Here is a 21,577-nt window from a genome sequence, read left to right on the forward strand (position 1 = left end):
GAAGAAATAGGCTTGTCCTGCTGAGGATAATACCCCGCACCTCCACCACCTGAAATAAAGCGGTTCAACCGACGCTTTATTACGCCAAAGGCAAGACGGCGCCGACGAAGGAGACGCCCGAGCCAATGACTGATGATGGTTATTTACAGATGAGGAAGATGAAGTCCAATTAATGCCTACAGTATTTTAAGATGTTGTTTAGGGGCCCTTTAAGCTCGCACGAAAGATTATCAGGGGAAGCATTCGGTGCGTATTGGAGTTTCGTTTACTCGATAACTGTAGCTCAGCACTGCGTTGGTTAAGCGTAGCGAAGCAGCAGTGCGAGTACCAACGCTGGTTGCGTTAGCTTTACGTTGGTGTGCACTCACTTTTTTCCACGCTTCAGCCTGAATTATTGACCCAGATTTATGACGTTTCGTTGCGTCCTTCTAATTTCGGCACGCTGGATGTTTGTTTGTCCTTGCAGTAGTCAAGAATACGAGAGCCCTCAAATCTGCAGCATTCAAAGAGTAAGCGTTGCTTCATCTACCAAGCTCTAAGTACGAGGTTTCGTTCTCTGCGTAACCTGTCTAATCTGCCTGATCTAATCTTTCTACTCTAAGATGTTTTCTTACAGTGTCGTCTCAGAGGCGCATTCTTTCCGAGTAAGTATCCACGCATGCTGGAATAGGCGACCTTGCGCTGTGAATTGTTAACTGGAAAGAAACTTGCTATCGGAAAAAGGCAGTTAGTGCCTTGTGCAAGAAATAAAAGTAGGGTGTGCGAATATCAAATTTTTCGAATACGAATCGAATACGAATATCCACCTTCGAATATCGAATCGAATATCGAATATCAAAGGAAGAAATGCCTCCACAGTAACAATATTTTATTTAACATGTAGCTATTTGAAGAAAAAAAAAACATTAACAGCCCGATGGCGGCACAAACATACACCGCTATCTCCAGAACACAATGTCCGATGTCAAAATGGCTGACTGGGCTAGTTGTGATTCATTCTGCTTGCTTGAAATGCGAGCGCTTAACGTAGACAAGGACGTAAAGAAATAACACACGGACAATGTCCAGGCTAGCACAATGCACATCACAACACAAGCAAATATCACGGCACAATGAAAGTAATGACTACATGTTATCATGAAGAAATATGAGTTGCTCCACATGATCAGGCAGCAGGCGCTCCGTTGTAACAGAGACACCCCCCCTCCTGCCAATGAAAGGCACGCTCGCTTGGAACAGAAGCAGGGGCGTAGCCAGAAATTTTTTTTCGGGGGGGGGTTCAACCATAACTTATGTAGTGTCGTGCGTGCGTTTGTATGTGTGCGTGTATATATACGCAAGCAAAACTGAAAAATCTCGGGGGGGGGGGGTTTGAAACCCCCCAACCCCCCCCCCTTGGCTACGCCCCTGAACAGAAGTGGCTGGTATAGGGAGTACATGGGCAAAGCTTGCCAGGACTGGGATATCTGAAGGTGCCTACAGTCTGCCACAAGTCACGTGAGTCACTGTCATTTCTTCGTCGAAGTGGCCCCGCATAGTGAACGAGTGGTAGTGCGGCAGCGTAGTACGGCCGCATAATATTGAAAATGTACGGTTACATGATCCGCCAACAGCGCTGCACGTCGGAGATGCACCAGCACTAAATCATACGTATATGGGCGCTCGTCGCAGGCAGATATCGTGCCTCCGTGTACTTACGATGTTTATCGCTCCTCTCGGCATAAGTTTTTAGCGATACGAACGCAGCAGAAACTGTGGAAGACGAGTTATTTTATGCATGATAATCGAATCGCATATTCGCATTTTTCGAATATTCGAAGTTATCGAATATTCGAAACTTTTTGAATACACGATTTTCGAATCGAATACGAATATTTCGAATGTAATATTCGACGAATATTCGAAACTTTCGAATATTCGCACATCCCTAAATAAAAGTTATTGTGTTTCGTCAACAGTAAAAAAAAGAGAAAAAAAAGAAGGAAACGTTCAGCAAGAAAAGGTTAAGGTAATGTAAAATGCATCAGGCGTATGTCTCAATGGTAGGATATATGTCAAACAGGGTCTCCTTGAAGGTTACCGCAAATCAACTTCAGAAGGATCTAACTGAAGAGGTCCACTCGACCCGTTTCTACAGTTAGCCTTTTTGTGGATACCCAAGACAAGATATTTTGAAAAGAGTTGAGAAAATTCTAATAACTCCAACTTTCAAAAGTTTCCTTTGCAAATTAAAACAGTCTACCCGCAAAAACATGACTTCAGGAAAAAGTGACCTTTGTTCCCTGAACAGCTACTTCCATCCTACGCGACAAAACCAGAGAACATCGCACATGCCATTCTAGATGGCTGGGATGCGGTATTTTATCGAGGTGTCCTCCGGCGGACTATAAAGAAGAACTCTCACTAAGTCCTTATGGCATGATGGTCACCGGTAGAAAGCTCATAGCATAAAAAAGCAGTGTACGTATACAGCAAAATCAAGCTTTTTGGTGGTGCTGGCTTCGAGTCCGAGCTTGTATGCTCCGACGACGAGTCTCTCAGCCAATGGGCTAAGCATCCAAGCTTGCATATTGGGATATATGGAAATATATGTGTGCGTTGTACCGCGGTGGAAAACAAATGCGAAAGGATAAACCCATCTGTGAATGAAACGATGATTTATGTGGTAGTGGAATCCTAGCACTATGCGAGAAGGACGTGTACATTCCGAGGTAGCACACATGGTCTAGAAAAACGTTTTTTAGGGATAAAGTGGATAAAACGGATTCTAAACAAATTTTGACGTTTTAAAAACGTAACAGAAAATCCGTATTATATCCGTTTTTTGATAACGTCTAGAAAAGGCATTTTTTGGACCATTTGGTATGGAACGTATATTTCAAGACGTTTGTGTCGTTCCTAAACCAATTTCGTACGACGTTTCAAAAACGGTCTTGTTCGTGACGTCTAGAAGACGCACTTTATAAGACGTTTGTCGCCCAGCAGCGGACTGCGCGCCACTTGGCCCATGCATGCATGGGCATGCATGAACCACCGCGAATTGAAATTATTGAACTCGGGCCTGCGCACGCCATCTCTCATTGCGATAAAGGAAGTACGCGCAAAAGGATAAAGGCGTATGGGTGTCTACATTGCATCAGCAAAATGAAGACTTCAAAGTTCGTTAACCAGTAAACTTTACGTAATTTACTGTAATTTACTCGTAGCGATAACCGTCTAACATCCGCGCGAAGGCCTTAGCGCTGACTGTATCCATCCGTGCGGCCGTTGCTTCTGCTTCTGCAATGTCAGTTAAACTCGTCGATTTCGCATGGGCGGTCGAGCTCACCGGTCATGCACTCTTTTGCTATATTTCGTGCTTGTGTCGTGGTTCGTGGAGGCTATAAACGCAGCTGTGAAGAAACTATACTTCGCAGCGTGTTAAACTTGTGGACTCGAATGCAAGTATGTCTGTGTGGAGCGACTGTTACGCTGACTGACGGTTAGAGTCCCGTAAGATTCTCTGCGGAAAACTTCACTCATCAGCCTGCGCGCGGGACGCTCTCGCAACTTCCTTTCTTCTATGCTCGAGGGACGGGCGTGGTTACTTTGATGTGCCATTAGTTTTCTGTGGATTTGCGGATGCTGTAAACCACGGGCTTCTGTCATTTTTAAGGTAAGTTCATTTTTACTGCATTTGCGCTCGGTATTTGAGAACTATGGCAAATGACAAGCGTGTTTCATTGCATCACGGGCTGCATGTGCGACATGTTTCAGCAGTACGTTACTGCTGATTTTATTCAGCATACATGATAAAGCTGTCTAAACGTAAATGCACGTCATGTTTCCGTTCATGCTCGAACGAACATGAGCGAAAACCATATTTGTATTTGTTAACCTAATTTCAGTAAAATGACTGTCTTTTCTTGGCCGCTTGATGAGGTAGTTTCAAGATACACATTAGCTTAAGCTACGTGTGCCGCGTAAGAAGCAGTTTTAGAATAGGGTACGCAAAGATAGCGTTCGTTGGGCGCCTTTGCTATTTCCGCCACTTAACGTGAGTACGCAAGAGGATGGCGTACGACGCATGCGGAGTAGCCAGTTTTACAATGGGATACGCAGATAGCGTTTGTTGCGTACGTAGCGTATAATGCATGCGCAATGGTGATGAACGAACGCAAGCTTCGCGCACCCAATTTTAAAACTGCATTGTTGGAAGTTACGGCATGTGTCATCTGTTTTATTGTGTCACTGAAGTTTGTGGATGAGAATCTTTGCAGCGACAGCGTACTGATTCATGGTTTCTTCCACAGTACTAGCTGCATGTAACGAGTGGCTGGTCACGCTTTTCCGTTAGTTGCGAATTTCTGAGGGCATGAGAGTCAAAGACGCGTTTCACGGGGAGGAGTTCGGCATTTTTTCTCACTGCTGCCTTGACTATCTTGATGCGCTTTCGGAATTGTGATTTATGTTTCCCTACTCTGTTAACCTCCTTTCTCAGTAAAGCTGCAGCTCTTAGCAGAACCAAGAGGTTCTCTTGCGCGTCTTTTGTGCCTGGTTAAATATAGCAGGCTTGCTCTCTGTCGCCGTACGGTGTTATCGAATTTTCATCTTTTCACACTGTCCTATTATAGGTATTATAGCAAATAATGAAATGATCTTTCTCCTATTTATTGCAGATGGTACTTGCCCTAGATGTTTAGAAACAAAGGCTACACCAACTAAATTATTACTTTCTTCTTTTTGATGGGCTGACTGGCAGGTTTTAGTCTGAAAAAAGATGGATGTCAAGAGATTGACATTTTCCTCTTTTCCTTGGAAACTTTCAAAACAAAAGGTCACAGCTTGTAAAGCAGTTAACTTTTTGAGCGTCTTTGTTTGTCGGCATCTTCAGAAACCGCACTAGGGCTATTGTGCTAAAATATATTGGCGTGGAACGCTGCCCCATGCTGCTAATGGCACAACAACTTTCGTGTGCATGCTATTTGTAGTGTTCTTTGCAGACTTCCGGATGTGCCTAGTGATTTCCATCAAGTACCTGTTATGAAGCCATGTGTTCAGACTGACTTGCCACACATTGTGATATTTTGACACTGAGAAATGTGATGTACTAAGTGCAATACCCTGATCTGCCTCTGACAATCCTGAGTTTACAGCTGTGTGCTTATTGAGTAAAAAATGGGGAAGAGTCCCAATTTCTTTAGCTGATGTCTTATCATAATATTAATTTGTTCTTTTAGCCTGACATTTTCTAATACTGGGCATCGTAAAAGAAAGATGCTTTTTTATCAGCTGGCATTTTCATATTGCTAATTTTATTTATTCATTAAGTAAGTGGCTCATTCATTGTAATTTTTGTGGTCGTTTCGATTAGTCCTCTTTTCACACATTTGTTTTTGCGCTACAGTTGGTTTAGTCGTACTTTTTGTTATATGTCGCTGTAATTTGCAGTGTTCTATTTTCTGCTAGCCACGGCACACTTAAGCTTAACTGTGTGCTCTCTAGGGATATCAGACCATAATTTCTGTGATAAGTTTTGTACGCTGCATTTCGAAGCCTGAAACCGTTACTTCCTTAGTGGGCGCCGTTTGAAACACGTATGCTGCATCCACAATATTGTTAGCTAACGTCTAAAATGACGCCTTTTGTTCCCAACGTCTATCTTACTTCTGTAATGATGCCAGAGCTTTTTACATTTTTTTTCAGTGAGAAATGTTCCAACAGAGGCATGTTGTAAGAACGTCCCTAAAAGTTTCATTTTGTGAGCAATGCACATCACCAACAGTGATTTTGCAAGCAATTTACGTTCTTTTTTCATTACGCATTCTCGGCTAGGTGGGCCAAATATTTTTGCAGTTTGTTTTTGATTAGTGATTTCAGCACATTGGAGTCGATTTCCACTAATTAAGTAACGCTACTGAACGATTGTTTTGAAACGAAACACACACCAGGTGCTTGATGCATGCCTCCTTTCCTGCTTAGAATGCTGTGTTGGAGCAAGATGGCGAGTTGGGCCTGTTGGTTTACGTTCATGTTTGGAAAATTAGGTTAAATCACACTGAAAAAAGAACGTGGACAGTAGAAGTGGACAGGAGTAAGCGCTGTCGTGTCCACTTCTACTGTCCACGTCTTTTTGTTGTGTTGCTGTGTTGGCTGTGGCTCGGTGTAGTGTCTTCTAACTCATTCACCTATCGGATTGGTAGGCAGATTCATCAATGTCCGATAACTGCAGCTGCATAGAGACTATCGATCATCGTTTGTGCCGCTGTATGCTATTTCAAACACATCGTCGGACTCTCCAGTGTGCCTTCAGGAGACTTGACGGTCGGCCTTTCCCGAAGGAAAGATCTTGGAGTCTGTCTTCATAGCACATCAGCCGAGAAAACGACACGAGCCTCCTGCAGTACTTCAAGGCACAAATTGAGTGACCACCTGTGATACACTCCTCTGTGTGTGTGTTGTGAAATGTGTCTCTCTCTCTTTTTACTCCCTCATTCCTCCCATGTGTAGGGTAGCAAACCGGACGCTAGTTAACCTCCCTGCTATCCTCTGTTCCTTCTCTCTCTCTTTCTCCTTCCTACAAGAAAAAAGTTCAGCGGTAGATGAAGCGTTGAGGAAACGTTTCATCATGAATGCTTGTCTTCGTCAGGGCCCTGACGGCAGGGCGTAGCCAAGTGTGACACGCACACATACAAACGCACGCACGAACTTACATAAAGTATGGTTGAACCCCCCTCCCCGAAAAAAATTTCTGGCTACGCCCCTGCCTGACGGAAACTAGTCCCCTTGTCGAGTCGTTGGCTTCAGCGACATTCCCTTTTCGACAATATCTCTTCACTTCATCCTTGCGTTTGATGAAGTAAGCTAATGAGACGACGCTTACATATTGCAGAATGGCTGTGCCAGATCCAAATTTTGTCATGTTGCACTGTTAGTTGTTTGACAACAATTTTGCGAATGATGAATCGTGCAACAAAAAGTGTTCTTGAAGGTTGGATACTATATAGCTGCATTTAATTACCGCGATATTTTGCATTCTTTTGCCGCTTCTGAATAAATAGCCGCATGCTATATGTCATTTCGTGGTTATTACGTTTCTATGCTGTACAGGAATCGTTGCTGTTTTATATAATAATTATGACATGACCACTTTGTCTGTGAATCTACTGAGCTCTCACTCTGTAATAGTATTTACAGAATAAAGTAACTGTAATTACTATAACAGAGGGGGCTTCCTAAAAACGTGCACTGTTATAATTGCATGCGCAAGAACAAAACAGCTAAAGAAACGAGATCCTGCATGACGTCTCAAAAACGTTTAGAAAACGTCTTTTCAAAGACGACGCAATGGGATATTTTTTTTTTAAAATGGGATTTTATGCGACGTTTTTAAAACGTTTTCTAGATCGTCTTAAAAACGTTTAGAAAACGTCTTTTTAAAGACGATGGAATGGGATATTTTTATCTGTTTTAAAAATGGGATTTTTTGCGACGTTTTTAAAACGTTTTTAAAACGTTTTCTAGAACGTCTTAAAAACGTTTTTTAGATCGTCTTAAAAACGTTTTATAGATGGTCTTAAAAACGGATTCTAGCCGGACGTTAGACGAGATATAAAACGTTTTCTAGACCTTTAGCTTCTATTCCGTGACGTTTTCTAAACGTTTTTATCGTCTCGGATAAACGTGTATAAAACGTCAAATATCCGTTTTGTGCTACCTGGGTTGGGCGAGTCGGAATGTTTCCATGAGAATATAAAACAGCACTTCACGCACAGGATAAAGTAAGAAATGACACAAAAGGCGTTGCACTTGAAACTGGGTTTATTGAAAATGTTTTTTTTTAAAGCGAGCGCTCACGCTCATTGTCAAAACTCGCAAGGTCCCTTATGCAATCGCCTATGATGATCGAAGGCGAAAGCCATCTTTTTCTTCTGAGTCGACGTATTGACTCCCCCCCTCCCGCGCCTCCTAAAGATTTCTGCAACTAATATAGTTCTGTACTGCCTCAAGGATCGGAGGCGCAGCGAGCCTTTGGCGCCCCGCCACGGTGGTCTAGTGGTTATGGCACTCGACTGCTGACCGGAAGGTCGCGGTATCGAATTCCGGCCGCGGCGGCTTCATTTTCGATGGAGGCGAAAATGTTTTAGGCCCGTGTGTTTAGATTTAGGTGCGCGTTAAAGAACCCCAGGTGGTCGAAATTGCTGGAGTCCTCCACTACGGCGTCCCTCATAACCATATCGTGGTTTGGGACGTTAAACCCCAGATATTATTATTATTATCAAGCCTTCGGCACCTTACTTTGTACAGCACAGCCTCCCGTGATCGGCCCGCCTTTGACCAAGCGACGATGCCTTGCGATGACGTCATCACGTGATGTCACGCTACGTGACGTTATAGTAACGTCAGGATGACGTCAAGAATTCTGGTGATCTGCGACGTCACGGTGACGTCACATGGCGACGTCACATGGCGACATAATTGATGGCATATTCAGGTCATGCGACTTTTCGTACGTTGACGCGCACAAACTGTCGCATGATGAGTGTCACGTGACTTAGCTTTTTTTTGCATCATTCGTGTTGACGCCGTCGCTTGTCTCGCGATGTGTCGTCCAGTCTCGCGAAATCTCTAAGACGACGCAGACGGTCAATTTTCGCCTTGGATAAGGCATCTAAGGCTTCCTCGTTAAAGCTATAGACTTTTCATTTCCAGAAGCACCACATCGTGGGACCTCACTGGTCACGTGACCCTGACCAGTGCAGTGTGTGTCCCTTCTTGCTTTGTCCCGTGTCTTAAACCCTATGCAAGATAACATGTAAAGGCGACATGGAAGATTGTGCGAATCAGGAAAACTTACTCGTTGAGACACTTAATGACAAACTGGCGTTTGGATAATCGTGGGAGGCGCCTTCTCTGGGGTGGTTCCAGACGTGGTTCTCTAGGGTGGTTCCAACTTCTGCGTCTGATATGCGGCGCTCTTCTGGCTATCACAGCTCATTCTCTGATTACGATTTCACCGTTAACTACTACAGCTACCACAAGGGTTTGTTTAATCATTAACATGGACGTTAGTCGTGGGGATGGAGATGTACCGCCAATAATCAAAGTGGGTGGATCCACGTTAAACGGTGCTATAGCTGCCAGACGTCAATATACATTGTGCAAACTCTGTAATATCAATGTACAGTAAACGTTCAGTTACTTCTGTAAGGGCACGTTTTACTTTCGTGTTATTCCGATTCCTGACGGAATGATCAACCATCTTTTTTAGTTGCAGCGCTATCAGCTTGAGAAGCGGAGTTGAGCCAACGTTCATTGTTTCGCAAGAGTGCCGTGCGATCGCAGTATTTTGTATCTTGAGATACAAGACACATGGTTCTATGTATCCAAAACACACATACTGATAGAGGGCTTGCGAGACATGTCGCCATACCGATGCAAAAATACACCATCTCCCGCTAAAGGGGACCATGAGGCGATACGAAGCGGCGTTTCGGCATGTCCAGCCCGCGTTTCAGAGGGAGAGTGGAGAGAGTGAGGAGAGTGGAGAGGAAGAGAGGGGAGTGAGAGTGAGGAGGGGAGAGGAGGAGTGGAGAGGATTTGCGCATGCGCAGCAAGGGTGGTCACGCCGCACACCACAACCACATTGAACTCCGCCATAAGCTCGCATCCAAAATACCCAAGGAGTAACTAAGATAGAGAGTTTGAGAATTGGGGACAAGACGCTGGGTCCCCCAAGCTGCGTTGGGCAGCCTGCTCTGGCGTTCGGATGATCAGCAGAGTTTGAGAATTGGGCCAAACGCAGGCTGCTTTGGGTCAAGCGCTCGGAGCGCCACACGCGACGAAATTGAAATCATGCGAGACGCGTGTATAGTCGATTTTCCGCCGCAGCGGCGCACGGGCGCTGTCATGTTTGATCACGTGATCGTAACTGGCCTTCCCCGAGCCACTTGCCCCAGCCAACGCATTGGGCCAGCGAAGCGTCCGTGGCCGTACCACATAAGCTGGTTGCAGCAGGGTGTAAGCAAGTCACATGCTTGCGCAGCAAAACATAGTTCTACATGTAATCGCCTCAAAGTTGAAACGTTGACACATTTGCGTTTGTTTGGTACTTACCACGCCGCAACGATAAGCGATAGTTTCATCTACTTCGTATTTAGGGTGTATGTCTTTACTTGTTGCATTAGCAACCGCCAGTAGCTGGGGTTACAAGCCAACATGGCAGCACCCATGCAGACGCGACAGCCCACTTCGATCCGAACTCGCGCTTGCTGCTCGCCCACTGTCCTCACAGCAATAAATAAATGCTGAAATCGGCCATCGCTTTGTGTCAGCTTACGCTGGAGAAGAAGCGTCAGGTATGCTTTGTCTTTTTATTGCGATCAGGTGTTTATTTAGCCGTGCCTGCTAAGCCTTGTCTTCGACAATATGAGAATGAATCTTGGAAACACTGCAAAATACCGACGAGTACATTGCTCTCGAAGCTTCAGGACGCGAAAATAAAGCAAATAAATGCGTAGGTTTTGAACTTACGGGCCACACAGCGCAGGACGAGGACGTGAAAATTCGAGGCGGAAGGAAACTGCATCCACAGGTGCCGCCATCTTTACTTTCCCGGCGCTGCCGTCTGCTCGCTTTTCTCGCGTGCGCGCAGACGCTATGGGAAGGCCGAGCAGACGACGGGACGCGGATGGAGACATATTGAGCAGCGTTGCCAAAGACCACGGCAGGGGATGGCCATGGCAAAGCCTCCTCTAGAAAGATGCCTGCGACGTGAGCCGGAGAGCTGGTTCCCGGCCCTCTCCTGTCTCCTCCTCCGCCCCAAACAGTGTCGGCTGCGAGCGCTCGCTGCGGCGGCCGCTTTAAACCTTGCAGCTTCTGAAATTAAAGCACTGCCCACGGCTATCCCAGAGGCAATGCTTGCCGTTGCGGCCGAGCGGTCGTCTTGTCGGCTGCGATGGCGTCACTTTCGAATCCAGCGGAAGTAGTAGTGTCGGCTGCGAGCGCTTTTGCGGAGAAACCACTGAACTATGCGGAACCTCCCGTCCCCATGGAAAAGCGTGCGACGTCGCAGGCATCTTTCTAGAGGAGGCGCTGGCCATGGAGACGGCCACGGCAGGGGCGGCTATGGTGCGGTGGCGACATCTAGTTTTGATTGAACAAACCAGGCGGAAAATTGTCTATACTGCTCCGTGGCGCGCACTGCGTCTCTGTCGTCTCGCTGGTGACCCAAGACGCCTTGGGGACCCATGCTAGTTTTCGATTTTTGCGTCTTGGGCCAACGCGAGCGCAAGAGCCCAAGAGTGGCTTGGGTTCTGCGCATGCGCCCTATCGGCTTGCAAGCTTCTTGGGTCACCAAGCTCCTTAGGGCCCCAATTCTTAAAATCTCTAGTATCTCAGATAATATATCGATGCTTCCAGGGAAAGTTGCAACCAAGGAGGCTTAAGAAAACCGACACTGAAATTCTACACTTCTGCATCACTCAGATAGTACCAAAGGAGAGATGCATGACCTTTTCATTAATTCATTCACTACCATGTCTATCGGTGCTTGTGTTTGAACTACCCCGTAATCGTGAGGACTTCGCCGGAGACTTGGAGCAACATGCTGAGCATTTTCTTTATCTGACAGTTGTTTGCTTAAAGAATAAAATCTGAAGTTCATCTCTTTTATTTCAGTAGTTTTATTGCCTACGTTACTCGTTAATTACTTTAACAGACAGATGAACTCCGCAGAGTAGCCAGATTCACCACAGCGGCTTTTCGATAAGAATTAAGCTTGGTGTGCCCCTGTGAATTGGCTCCGTCAACACCCTGCGCCTTCAGTTTTCTGTGTTTTGTTTATATGGGACGGCCTACTGCTCTATCATGGTTGCGTAGAGTGCCGTAAAAATCGCCATATTGTAATGCAAGAACCTGACTTGACTCACTATGTGACGGCGCTGTTGACTCAGTGCTGTCTCAGAATGGTTAGCGTAATTTACTTCGTCCTCGAGGGTGTGTTCGTGGTGTTCGAGAACCGGACGTTCGGAAGAGGAGCGTTCTAACATCGAACGTCAGTGGGCGGTTGAATATTTGTCACGCAAGTCTAGTCCAACCCCCAAGACTGAGCACGAGTGACTGCGGAGCGAGCCCGGAGATCTTCAGCGAGGCCATACTCTAAATATACGTTCTGGCTAAGGATGGCCACGAAGCGGATTAGGGACTGACCGTTTACCGATAATTAATCGCTTTAAAAGCGTTTTTTTTTTCGTGTCTTAATCTACATGTAGGCAGGTGCTTTCAAAAACTTTGCAGCAAAGGTTATACACGAGCATGATTATAATTATTTTGTTGGTCGACCAAAGAGTAAAAAAGAGTCACTGTTTCGCCGCAAGGGCGAAGCAAATAATGCGATAGCAACAAATGGGAGTGTAAAAGAAGAATGGCAAGCTGCTGGATACTTGCAGCGCGCCGCTCAAGCGACAAGGACGCACGAGAAGGTAATGGCAGCTCCACTACTGTGAAGCTTGAGGAAGCGCGTCGCACGTGCACTCAGCGATTCCCGTTCTTTTAGTTCCCACTGCTCCGTTTACCCAAAGCATCAATGGCGCAGTGTTTGGGGTAAGCATGTAGCGTTTACCCGGCACGAGTGAATCTTGTTAGGTGCATTCACAAACTCGGCGTGTGACATGTGCGTTTCTTTTTGCTGCGCTTTATCGTCTTCCTGCTCGTCACGGCAGTTGAGATACACGTCGTGTGCAGGGACTTCCGTCAAGTTGTATCCCCCATGAGATGTAGTCACGTAGCGACGCAGCGCCGCGCCGACGCAGAGACGGCGCAGGGGGAGGGGCATCGGCCGCTCGCTGGACGAGGTGGTGGCGCCCTCTCTTGTGCCCCGCTGGAGGAAGCCCAATTTGCCGAAGCGTTTTCGCAATTTAATTATTTCTGCAATTGCTTCTTGGCTATTTCTTTTAATTATATTTTAAGACCTTGTTCGTTCTTTTTAACCCGGGTTTGAGCCTTGCTAGCGTTGTTATGGCCTGTATCGAGCGCTTTACTGTGGTCGTTATCACGCTACATCAGATGGATGGACGACAAGCCGGTCCTCTAAAGTGCTCCGCACCTAAAACGCAAATGCGTAGTGCTTTAATGAGTATAATTTACGTTGCAATTTACTCAACCTAATTGTCTTTATTGACTACTGAAGAGGTAAAGAAGTGATGGTATGAAACCAGGATTTGACACGTTCCTAAAGGAGCGATTGCTCGATCTTCGTTCTTTCCCATTTTTGAAACGAGTTCCCGTGACGAGCTTTTTTGAATGCAAGAGGAAGGTGTGTACAGTTACACTTCGAAGATTGGAACGTCGTTACTTCAACGTGAGATTTGATCTTCAAGTTAAAACATGCTGTCGGATAATACTGAGGCGAATAAAATGAACGACTTAAAACTGATGTAGAACTACGTATATTATAAGAATTTGGTCATCGCTGGCCGCAGTTTTATCTGGAGATATAAAAAAGGAAAACGCACCTCGACGAATTTTTTTTAAGAGGGAGTGCCGAAGATACCGCACATGTCAAAGTGAAACATTTGTTCTCGCCTGTTACAAGTGTAGCACATATGGCACTCTCCGCTTGGTGTTTATATGTGCAGCAAGGATACTGTGCTTCAGATGTGCAATTCGAAAGTTATTCGCATGCACTAATATAACCGAATTTCTTGCCCAAGTAACCGTATCAAAAGAAAAACACGCATTCGTTTATTGAATGCTAATTGGATATCATTGTGTGATTGGGACAGGAATGTCCAGAGTATACATACTTAGTAAAGTCCCTTAACTGAACTTCAGCAGTTGCTTCTCGTTGTTGGTGCCAACAGACGAACCCTCTATTTCGTCGGCAAAGTTGACGATACGTTCGCCGAAGCGCTTCGGTACGGCCGTGTTGTACTTGACAAAACGTTTGTTGAATCATTGAAAGTTCTTTTGGGAGAGAGGGTAGTCGACTGCTAAAGGTAGATTCTGCGACAACTCATACTGCACCTCGGCTGTAAGGGTTTGATGGCGGAAGGATAAATCTTCGGCCGAATGAGGTGGCAACATCTGCGCTGGCTGGCTTGATTACCGCCGAACCTTTTAGGGGAGAAGCACCTTAGGGTCTCGCGTGTCGTCGTCGTCTCTGTGGTGACGCTCCATTTGCTTGAGCGCAAGGCAGGGCGCCACCGCCTCAGCGCTCGCCGTGTGGCGAGAGAGAGCGAACGGCGGGAGTTGACTTTGGAACGCTCTTTCTACGATGAACGCTGAAGTAGCTCGCCAGGAACGAGAGCGTGCCCTCGCCCGCGAGACAATGCCGACGCAGGGCGCGTCTGCTAGCCAGTTTTTGATTGAAAAAACCGACTGCTCGCGCTGAACAACCGTTCACTGGCCACACCGTTGTATAGACACTGGACCTGGACCTGAAGTGTAGTGCCGGTGGGAGATTTCTCTGTGCGTAGTTGAACAATCAAGTTTCGCACGTGCACGTCAACAAAAGCGGACGCGGTTCTGTGTCAATTTTCCTCTGTCTCTCATTGCCCATTGGTTGTGATATTGCTCTAGGAAACACCGGTGCACGCTGCATGCATCGCCCCTCCACATGTTTCACGTTAGCGGAGCTGAAACATCCTTCCCTACCTGCTTTGTTCCTCCACAATTTTTTAGCCTTTTTAGATGCTACGTGCAATAACTCCTGCTTGGTGCGGGCCTAGCGCGGCACTTACTTTCGTTGCGCGCAAAAGGCACACCCGACCGCCCGAGAAAATGCGCGCACGTTGCAAATGCTTCTGTGCGTATGCTCGCATGAACCTCATCAATCATTGCAGTGCTGAGTAAAGGAAGGTGACGCGAATGCTTGCTGCGAGAGATGAACTGCGATGCAGAGAGTACCGTGCTTCCACGACATGAAAACAATGACCCCCTGAAGTCATTTCCTTGTTCGTGGACCCGCACACTCTACCCATCTCTTCCATCCATTTCCGATGTGTTAGAAGGCAGCTTCCGACTCTGCATCAGAGCTAGTAGTGTCTAATAATAAAAGGGAAATAAGATGGTCAAAATATGGAAAGAAGCGTATGCAGTAGAGGAGCAAGAGATTTGGAGAGCTGGAAGATGAGGATCGTTGAAATTTAGAGTAAATATATATTGCTGACTGCAAATGCTTTCTGGTGAATCTTGCAAAGTGGCGCAAAGGTCATGAAAGGGAGGATTGACAATCGGACGTTTGTAGTACTATGGCATTTCATAAGACATGGTGGCGCATTCGCAGATGTTTAAGCATGTTGTCTATTGTGACTCAAAAAGAACTCTGCTCAATAAGGCGTAGCTGTCTCTGCAAAATTCAGCATTAGTGGATGCGGTGCAAGTTCTGCAGTTTGGTGGCTGTTGTGTATGACACACATTAATGAAAACCGACACCTAATGAAGCCGAGGAAGGCATAGGGCACGTTAATTGTACCGTTTCAAAGTGTATTGTGGCAATTGTGATAGAGATGTTAAGAAATAAGTGTGTTTTGTCGTTATATGTAACTGTTTCCATGTTGGCTGACTAAAGCTACGGGTCCATTGGTTGTCACTTACGCACGTCACTCTTGTGTCCATGTATATCAGACAGTTCATGTTTTAAATTAATTAAAATTAGGGGTCACTTGTACGAAAAAGACGATCTGATCGGGGGAGAGCACCCTGAAAGACTATGCTCCCTCCTAACTATTCCTTCATCCATGCCAGGAATTGGATGTTCACCCACGTGCATAGCAGCGCAACAATTTTGTTGCTACAGGCAACAACGATGCTTATGTGTGAAACAATGAAATGCGACGATGGAAGGCCACATGGAAATGTTAAATGACAAGTGAACTCGATGAAACATCACAGTGCTATATCAGAAACGGCTGATCGTCGTCAAGCCGATGATCGAGAGAGCATCACTTATTGGAAAACGGCGCATACAAAAACACGCATGTTATCAGCGCCCCTTCGTGGGCCGCATTTGTGTATTCCCGCATTTCTGTACCCATACCAGCGCCGGGTTTCTCGCGATCTGTGTCACCGCTGCCACCGAAATATTTAACTCATAAAATACGACGTGGACGGCATGTGAATGCTTGCATTGCAAGTGGAGTTCCCTTGGGCCCAGAACATTCGGTGTTGAGACGCCGAAGTTAATCCGGCCAACAGCTCCCCAAACACGCTCCTGGTCTCCAAGTGCACTCGTTTCCCACAGCGATATCTGAAATAAGCTCCCTCCCCGGGCGCGTTTCTTGGCCGACATTGGGTACACTTCGTGCAGCGGCCACTGCATCGATTTGCGTACGGGTGGCTTTCGGCCGCTTCGTGTATGTATGCACGACGGGGTTTCTGTTTCAATCAAGGAACTCGGTAGCAGACGCTGCCTGCGTCGGCGTTGTCCCTTGCGGGCGAGGGTGCGTTCTCGTTCCTTGCGAGCTGGTAGTTGAGAGTCCGTCGCAGAAAGAGGGTTTCCATAGTCAGCGCGCGCCGTTCGCTCTCTCTCTCTCGCCATGCGGCCAGCGCTGAGGCGGTGGCGCCCTCTCTTGCGCACAAGCAAATGGACAGGACACGACGATGCACGCGGCGACTAGACACGACGATGCCCGCCAACACGCCGAGACCCTAAGGTGCATTGCCCCTAAAAAATTACAGCATATCCACGGGTGAATGATGAAGAGCTTGGGCGAAGCTCCTGAAGCAATCATGGTCTCGGGATCGGCTTCTCGTTGAGCCCGTTTCGCAGCGGCGTCCTTGGCGCGCACCTTCTCGGGATCCGGCTGGCTGCCGCCAAGCGAGCGCCCGCCGCTGCGCATCGTTCATGCTCCACCAACGATCCGACACGCACGGCGACGATCCAGGAGAATGAGAGAGGCGCTCGCTCCCCGCGCATCCCCGCGAAGCCCAATCGGAGAGCAGAGGCACTTCTAGCGCCATCTAGTGTCGATTCACACAAGCGCCATATTGCATACAATTCTATTGGACCAACGCCATCTAGGAAATGAGACGAGAAATCGTGATGACGACACGGATTGTGTACAGCGGCATCTAGAATATCGTCCCTGAACTGCAGTTTGTATGTACTTCTATTCGACAGCGCCATCTGCCGTTTACGCCGGACAGAAATACTGCCGTTGACGCCGGACAACGGAGACGTGACAAGGTTGACTAAGAGGAGCTACGCCCCTAAAAATTGGCCGCGTATCTGCGTGCTTCGCTGCAAATGTCGTCGAAAGACGATAGTCTTCTGCCGGCCGTACTGCATGAGTCCTCCTCCTTTATGTTGAATCGTAGCATATGGCTCCTAGCGTCGCATTTGCAGCGCAGCATAAAAAACACTAGCATTTTCAGCGCAGCGCAAGAAACACTAGGGTCTTTAGACTTACGTATCTATGTATTTTCTACTAAACGAACACTCCACCGAATACGTATTGATGCTCTGCTTCAGGTATGCGTAACATTTGCTTTTTGATCGACAATGCTCACAAGTATGAAGACGATGCCAGTGCAAGATGGCTGGGCGTTCAGAAAGTGGTTAAACTTTGGCCGGGTGGCTGAATCGGGTGACAGGCACTCAAAGAGAAAGACAGGCAGACCGAAATTTCTGCGTCTAAGTTCCCCAAGAATGACTATCGTCTTTAAAAACCGACACTAAAATTTTACACTTACGCATTACTCAGAATAGTACCAAAGAGGATGGACTTCTTCACTATTCATTCGCTACTATGGCCATCGGTGCCTCTTATGCTTGAACCTGCCCTTTGTCTTGAGAAGAATTCGCGCAGACACAAAGAACATGCTAAGCACTTTCTTTATATGGTAATCCGGTGCTTAAAGAATAAAATCTGAAGTTCATCTCTTATCATATCCTTTATTGCGACGTTACTAGTTAAACTATTTTGAAGGTGCAGGAACTGCGTGAAATAGCAGAATCACCACTGGGCTTTTGAAGATGACTCACGCTTGTAGGGCTCTGGGAATTGCTCTACCAAAACCTCCGTGCAGTGAGACAGCGATCTCCCATGGTGGCCTAGATGCCATAATAATCGTCGATAATGGTAAACCAAGAACTTACTTGAAGACTCACGACGTGGTGGCGTTTGACTCGAAGCCATCAGAATAGGTGAGCCTCAATTGCGTCGTCTTCGAGGGGTGTTCGTGGTGTTCGAAATCCCGACGTTAGGAGAGAGAGCGTTCTAATACCGAACGTCAGTGGGAGGTGAATATTTGGCGCGCAGTTGTCCCCTACAATTCCCAAGAGCTACATTCTGGGTAGGGATTGCCGACAATCTTTAGTGGATTGATGAATTTAGTGGATTTACCGGCAATTAATCGCTTAAAAGCGTTTCGTCGTTTATCTGCAGTAGGCAGGCGCTTTCCAAAAGTCTGAAACGAAGGTTATACTCATGCAGATTCTAATATATCATAGGTCGGACCACAGAGCGAAAAAACCAACACAGCATCTACGGGGGAAGTGATGATGAGGGGGAGAAGCTCCGGAGGACACGGTAAACCGTGAAACTCTTCCGTGAAATCACCCAGTGCATCATATAAAGAGTGTGAAACGCCGTGTATATATTAAACATCAAACTTTTATTGTACTGTTGGTTTACGTGGTCCCTTCATTATCACCGCTATGTGACCGGTGAAATGCAGGGAAAGTGTCCGCTCCCGAGCAAAAGGAGGGAGAGTTGGGGAAAGGAAAGGCGCAACTTCTGCAACCCTAATTGGCAGCACGGCTCAGAGAAAGCGCCCAAGAGCGACCGCGTTCCCCGCTCACCCTGTGAAATTAACGGCAAGGCTAGAGGGAAGACACGCCGCGCGGAGCGTTCCTCTTTGCGTTCCACGACGCGAGGTCGGTAGCACGGCCGCTACATAAAAAAGAACAGGTGCGGCCTGCTGCGTGGCGCCGAAACGGCGTCCGGAGCCTACTTCTCCTTGCGCCCTCTCGCCCACCACAACGGTCCAGCTGTTCACGAAGAAGCGCTTCGACAGCCGCGTTTGTACGCGCGACACTTACTCCAATCCGGCCGTAGATTACGCGTTTTATAGCTGCACATTACAGGTTGAATATTGAAGTCGTTATTAGAAATGCCGATTACCCCACATACGTGAACCGTTTGCCCTAGGACTACCAATATTTGTAGAGTGGGCCTCAGTACTCTTCATGAAGGTTGCCTGCTTTACTCACCTGAAATTAAAAGAAGTTCTCGTTATTACGAATTATGCTGAGTATATTTACCCGTTTCTTCAAGACGAAGTAGTGAGTGGTGCAGGCACTCAGGAGGGTGGCCGCCTTTTCTCCCGAAATTTGACTTTTCCTCTGTCTCTCTATGACAAGCGCGGCAGGTTAGTAAAGGTGCATGACATGAAATCAGTAGCGCGTAAAGAAACGGCGGCAAAATAAGATACACATAACTGACAAGCGCTTGTTCTATGTACGCTTCTTCCTTTTGTCTTCCGTTTTTTTCTTATGCAAGATCTAATGTGGTTTGGCAGGCCTGATCTACAGGAAAGCTACGTTCTGTGCTCGGTTCTGAGGCCGACTGTGGAACGAACGCTTCGATCTCGTCTTTCACAGGGTGCGAGGAACTTTTGATCTACGGCTTTCTCCTGAGCTTTCACAATCACCTGCCCCAACTATTGCGTCATCAGCTGCATTCATTCGCCGGCGTTTTCTGGGCTGCGCGTTCTTTTTTTGCATGTAGTGCGGATAACCGGGTAACACAGTCGGGACCGCAGTCGGAAGCAAAATCCTACTCTTCGTGTTCTTTTTATAGTCATCCTCAGTGAAATGTAATGAACATACCAGCGACCTGTTGCTTGGCTCCCACTTACTTGCTTTTTCTGATGGCCTTTGGCGCGAAATATTCTTCAGCCACGCTTCGCGACGCTGCAGATCGCTAGGGAATTCGTGGTACTTCATAGTAGCGTCTCTTCTCGCGTTTGAATTGCACAGCGGCACACAACAGCTTCGCGGCATCTCACCGCTGGAAAAAACTGTCCGCCACAGACGCGCACACCAAAAAACGCACTCAGGCGCAAGAAACATGAGGAAAGCTACTCACACACACGATCACACAAAAAAGCGCACGAACAACGCATAAATTCCGAGCCGACCACATTGTAGCACCACGGCCGCTGCATAATGGTAGCACGAACTGGCCTCTGCTTTGCGGACCGCGCTAGTGGCGTCCTCACCAAAAACTGCGGCCGCAACTGTGAACTCGACCGGGACGCGCTTGCCCATTGACGGCGACGCGACGCAGCAGGCCGCACCTGTTTTTAGGGCGAAGCTCCTTAAGGTGGCACCCGTTCGTCCCTCGTAGTCGTAGTCGTAGTGCGTAACCAGTCTTACGCTTTGACCTCCAAGGTGGTGCCGGTGGGAGATTTTTCCTGCGCGTTGTTGAACAATAAAAAATTCGCAGCGTGCGCGTTAACTAAAAGCCGAATTCTTCTGTCTCTCATTCCCAATTAGCAGCCATTGGCATGTTCCAGTAGGAAACGTTAGTAGAAGTAGAAGTGTAAGTGTTAGCTAAAAGCCGATTTCTTCTGTGTCTCATTCCCATTAGCAGCCATTGTTTACCTCCAAGGTAGTGCCTGGTGAGATTTCTCCTGTGCGTGATTAAACAATAAAAATTTTGTTCAAAACGCCGTTGATTGATGAAATAAACCAACGAAAGACGCCAGATGTTTTCTAAAAGCAAAACGAAAGAACGCCAGATGTTTCTAAAGCAAAACGAAAAGACGCCAGCTGCTTAACGAAAGACGCCAGATGTTTTCTAAAGCAATGGTTTTCTAAACAATGAAATTCACAGCGTACATGCAAAATTAAAGTGAGCTGCAAGTCGTCATAACTCATCGAACCTTTAGTATAAACGCGCCCGATCTCAAGTCGGTGATGATGTACTGGGCAGAAATCACGGAAGATTCACGGTTTACCGATGAACCTCCGCAGCTTCGCCCACTCATCATCATTCACTCCGTGGATATGCTGTGATTTTTTTTATGTAGCGGCCGTGTCGGTAGCATGCCCAACGAAAGCCAACGGAACGCGATCGTGCAAGTGCTCCGGCTTCGCGAACAATGCACGGCGTTTACTGCACATAAAGCGCCCCAAAACCAACATCTTGCTCAAGTGTGCTTTGCGTTTTTCGTACAAATAATTTATCATGTACATTAAGACGAAAAGTTGAAAGCTCACTAGAGTATATCGCCCGCAATGTATGTCTTTTAGTTTGATTAAATCAAGGAACACTACGATGTGTTGTAAATTATGATATCTATTGAATTGCTTATCTAGTGAGCAATTCATTACACTAGAGCTGGCGTACATACTACTACTACTACTACTGCTACTACTACAGAGGAGGGAACGACCCACACCCTAAAGCTTCGCCCCTAAAAATAGTCACAGTTTCGCCGCAACGGCAAAGCAATGAATGCGATAGCACCGAATCAGAATGTCACGAAGAACGGCGAGCAGCTCGATACTTGCAGCGCGCCGCTCAAGTGCAAAGGATGCACGAAAACGTATGCAGCTCCACTACTGTGAAACCAGAGCAAGTGCGTC

General features: G+C 46.9%; 1 long non-coding RNA gene across 2 annotated transcripts in view; it reads left to right on the top strand.

Annotated features, from left to right (window-relative positions):
- The first annotated feature begins 467 nt into the window (after positions 1-467).
- LOC125759846 (uncharacterized) overlaps positions 468-21,577 on the top strand; it is a 31,669-nt gene continuing 10,559 nt past the window's right edge. The window contains exon 1 of one of the 2 annotated variants that reach the window (XR_007417549.1): positions 468-509. This is a non-coding gene — a long non-coding RNA (uncharacterized LOC125759846). Of the gene's footprint in view, positions 510-616; positions 645-21,577 lie in introns of those variants that run through there. The other variant, XR_007417550.1, reaches the window with a different exon arrangement.

The sequence above is a fragment of the Rhipicephalus sanguineus genome, chromosome 9 (genome assembly GCF_013339695.2).
Source record: "Rhipicephalus sanguineus isolate Rsan-2018 chromosome 9, BIME_Rsan_1.4, whole genome shotgun sequence".
Taxonomy (NCBI): domain Eukaryota; kingdom Metazoa; phylum Arthropoda; class Arachnida; order Ixodida; family Ixodidae; genus Rhipicephalus; species Rhipicephalus sanguineus.